Source organism: Heliangelus exortis, chromosome 1, assembly GCF_036169615.1.
Source record: "Heliangelus exortis chromosome 1, bHelExo1.hap1, whole genome shotgun sequence".
In the NCBI taxonomy this organism is placed as follows: domain Eukaryota; kingdom Metazoa; phylum Chordata; class Aves; order Apodiformes; family Trochilidae; genus Heliangelus; species Heliangelus exortis.
The window spans coordinates 84,133,086-84,137,605 of NC_092422.1; the positions used below are offsets into that span (position 1 = coordinate 84,133,086).

The 4,520-nt window shown below is 50.2% G+C and overlaps 1 long non-coding RNA gene across 1 annotated transcript; it reads left to right on the top strand.

Annotated features, from left to right (window-relative positions):
* Positions 1 to 537: 537 nt before the first annotated feature.
* LOC139799041 (uncharacterized) lies at positions 538 to 4,130 on the top strand. The gene is made up of 2 exons (XR_011727127.1): positions 538 to 683; positions 2,478 to 4,130. It is a non-coding gene; the product is annotated as an uncharacterized lncRNA (long non-coding RNA).
* The last annotated feature ends 390 nt before the right edge of the window (positions 4,131 to 4,520 follow it).

Here is a 4,520-nt window from a genome sequence, read left to right on the forward strand (position 1 = left end):
GCCCTTCCAAATCTGGAACCTTGTGACTACAGCACTTGCTGTCAAGTGTTATGATGGTAGAAACTTGAGATGAAATTAAAGCCTACATTAACTCACAAGGGGGCACAGGCTGTTTCTGTGTAGTTGTTTTTATTTTTAAACCAGAACTCCAGGGCAAGCCTTTTCTTCCCATTGCCATGGTGTGAACAGAAGCCATATTTTCAGCTCTGATGATAGTGGCAGGGGGAAAAAAAATTATTTGGCAAACCCATTCTGACTTATTTGCTTAGTATCAAAAGCCACAGAATAAAACAGGTAACATCTGTGTCTGCAGCTGCCATTTGGGGGGCAGACCTCTCCTTCCATCAGCCAGCAAGAGGGGCAACGACAGCAAAGTGGCGTCTACAGTCGGAGCTGGAGAGCGGCCATGCACGAGAGGCAAGAGCTGGGCCCCAGCAGCCCAGGCTATTTCTGGCTTTGCTACCAGCTGGGTGAGCACGAGTGAGCTGCTCACAGCAGTGAGGCCAAAAGTCTTGGCTGGCACAAAACCACCTGCTTTACATTCTGCAAGGGGTTTGCTGTGGCTTTGCAGAGGGTTTGCATGGCAGGTGGTGCCCGGTCTTCCTCTAAGCTCTGGGAGCTTAGCTGGAGCAGCCCGGGTACACAGGTCAGTCCAGAAGAGCTCAGACATGCTGGTCTTCCAGGTAAGCTGCAAAATCTGCCCCTTTTCCCTGGGTTTTGACAAGGGAAGGAAAATACAAGAATAGTGATCGGCAGGAGGCAACCTGCTGCTGGGCGAGAGCTTTATGTCATTGTCTCCTTTAATTTCACCATCACTAGCTGTGTCAGTGAGTTTAAATATGAGCAATGGTATTGCTCAGTATCGTCAAGGGCACACGGAGCCCCAGCCCAGTATCTAAATGAAATCCACTGAAAAATGACTAAACAGGATTAGCACAACCCGAGTACAGATGCAAGATGCACGCATGCTCATGAATCATCCCACACCTATGTGCAGAGGTGTGACAGCCCCCATCAGAGACAGCAGAAGAAACTGGTCTTGGCATCCTGGGATCAAGCCCTTCCTCCAGGCAGGGCAGGGCATCAACTGTACCCCCCTGCAAAGACAAACACAGCCCTTTAAGGGCACTCCCCACCCAGGCAGCTGCCTCCAGACAACTGAGCAACCTGGGGTGCCTGGCAGGGCTGGCATAGTGCCGGGGGCTGTCCCTCCATCCACTCACCCCCATCACAGCCCATCCACTGGGGCTGGCTGGGAACGCCAGTGGCACCTCACTGAGATACCCCTCTCAGTGGGAATACCTGGAAGCCAAGAAGGAAGGAAACCCCCACAAGCTCTGCTGCAGGAAGCTGCCTGTGGTGCAGTCCCCTCAGGCTGCAGGCAGGGAGCTGGCATGGCAGGCAGAGCTGTTCGTGCAGGAGCAAGGCATCCACAGGGGAGGGCCCCCAACTCTGCCATTTGTTTCCCTTTTCGATCTGACAGAGCAGAGACAGATTTTATTGAGCTGCTGAGCAACTCGTGAGGCCTGTCTACTCACCGAGGCTTTTCTGAGAGCATGGGCTGAGAGGTTTATTGGATCAGGGGATAATTTAGTATCCATTTTTCACAGCATGTCCATTCATATTAACCTGCCCTCACGGTCTCTTTCCCTCCCGACCACCCCTGGGTAATGGAGGGACAGGAGTGGAGGGACAGGAGAGCCTTATCTCCATCTCTCTGCTTGCAGTGAGACCCCTGGGTCCCCAGAAGTACCATGTTTATCGGGTATGGGCTCAAGTGTGGGGCTGGATCATCTCACTGGCACCATCACTCCATTTTTTAAGGGTGGGTGGGAGGTAGGTAGGCCCCTCCTAAGAGACCTGTCAGCCTACCCCCAAATACCACTCTGCAACTCTGAGCCCGTGGCTTCCAGCAGACACAAGGAAATGTGTCTAAAAGACACATTAACTATGGGAGAACCCATGCCTCCTGGACAAAGCCATCTGCCCCACCAGTCAGGAGGCACAAAAACATCCCTTTCCTTCTGCCTGACTGCTGAGAATAGCCCACACAGAGACAGGAAAGTTCCTGGCAGACCTGCTCTGACTTCAACATTAGGTGCACCAGGTCTCCCCTGCATGACAGCTTTCACCACAGCACACCAGCTGCTTTAGACAAAGTGATAAGTTCTCCCTGGGGGCCATTTGAAGCAGCACTGACTCTATTTCATCAGTCAGCCTCAGACTAGAACTGGAATCCCAGCTCCCCGAATGTGAGGAGCTACTTGCCTTTGGAAGGTGCTCCAGAGCTACCTTTGATCCAAAGCTCACCTAGACTTGTCAGTCAGAGAGAACATCAAGGATGACAAGAAGAGCTTCTACCACTGCATTAGCAATAGAAGCTACACAGCAAAAATGTAGACCCAAGAACAAGGGAAGTAACTTAGTGACACAGAGCACAGATAAGGCTAATGTACTCAATGCCTTCTCTGTCTCAGTCTTCACCAACAAGGTCTCCCAGGCCTCTGGGCTTGAGAGAACTACCAGCAAGTGGAAAGACTTTGGCTTCGAGATTGCCTGAGAGATCTTGATCTCTTCAAGTCCAACAACATGCAACAGTTGCATACAAGAATACCAAGAGAATTGGCCACATCCTTGCAAGGTCACTCTCTAATATATTCGAAAGACTCTGAAGGTCCAGGGATTTCCCTGACCACTAAAGAAGGGCAAATGTGAGGCCTGCCCCTACCCATAGGAAGACCACCAAGAAAAGGGAACTGGGAACTTCATGGTGTTTGGAGCAGAAAAACAAGAAACAGTGGGCATAAATTGAAACGAGAGATTCAGACTACATGCAAGGAAAAACTTTCCTGTGAGGACAACCTAGGAGTGGAGCAGGCAGCCCAGGAGCCTGCCCTGGCTCCATCCTGGGAGGTTTCAAGCTCCAAATAGACACAGGCCTGAGCAGCCTGGTCTGGCCTGGGGCTGACCCTGCTCTGAGCCTCCCAGGGTCCCATCCACCCTGAATTACGTAGTGATCCCATGCTGAGTTGAATTGGACCACAACAGTAGGAAATTAAAAATACAGAAACCTAATCCTACTGTTGACACAAATAGCCCCAATTCTCCAGACTGATTTCATTTTCAGTCTGCTTTGACCTTGCAGGAAGCCAGACTAGGTCTCAGCCAGGGCAGCAGTACAGATCTGTCCTCACCACTCTTTTGCCAGTCTGAAGGCTTGAGGCTGCTACTCCTAAGAAAAGAGTCAGATATCTACAGAGCCACTGCAGACACTGCCTACTTCTGTGAGGAACCAGTCACCATCACCTGCACTCCTTTTCCCAGCTCCCTTTCTCCCCCTTCCCTCTCTCGTTGCTTCTTCATTAAAAGTGCAGACAAGAAAGCAAGCCCTCAGGACTCATTTTAAATGCTTTGTGTCCCACCCCTCCCTGTCCCACTCCACTCTCAAAAAGGAGAGGGACTTCTATCAGGACACAGTCCCTCTCCTGAGGGGTAAAGGCAGTGTCCTACAGCAACTACAAGCTGAGCAGCCTAACGATAATAAAGCTCCCTTCACGGTCCTTTCCAGCTGCTGCTGAAGCAAAGTGCAGCTCAGTGAACCATCAGGAACAGGAACCTCATCATAAGCAGCCCCGGCCAGAGAGACGATTTTGAGGGAAGGCTACAGCAACCTCATGTTTAGAAAAGATGCTTGAACTCCCCTCCTAAAGGGTCATGGAAGCTATTTTCATCTTCAGCTGCTGCAGATTTGTTCCTGGGATGGTGGCTGCACTGAGTGGCTGACACAGATTTGAGAATCAATCAAAAGTAATTGAAACAGAAGAGGCTCAGCAATCAACCTATTAGGTTGCTGGAGCCAGAAAAATGCCACTATGAGGAGCCAGAGAAAGGGGAACTGACTTTTCTTCTGAAAACTTAATGCAAGGAAGAAGCTTTGGATGTGCTGTCTTTTCTTATAAGAAGAATGAAAATCTGTGGAATCCTCTTTCTATACATTTTTTGTCTCCTTTATTAGGAAGGGAAGGAAGGCGAGAAATGATTAAACCCTTAGCTGTAAGAAATGCCATCTCATTCTCTTTACTTTCCTTCATTCTGCCCCCACATGTAGCAAAAAGATGCTTTGCTCTCAATTGTTGTCTGCTGTGGCAGTGGTTGGAATGGGCTTTGTTTTACCTCACTTCACTGCTCCTCACCGGAGGACTTCGCTGGCTGCAGCAACCCATTAAGCTGGTTGCTGGCTCTCTTCTGTCAGAGGGGGAGTTGCTGCCAGAGCCCGGCTATTTCCAAACGCCTGCATGGATCGGCTCCTGCAAAGCCAGACCTCGGAGCTGTCGACAGGAGCATAAGCTGAAGTGTTAGGGAGGTTGCCAGCCTGCACTAATTAACAGTGTACGCCCCTCCACTATCCCTCACCCGGGTTTCACAACCTTCTGGCAGGTACCCCAAGGGGATTTACAGCAGTGAGCTTAAATTCTGCATCTCGATCATTAGAGCAAAAAAGGAAAATTAAACGTGATCTT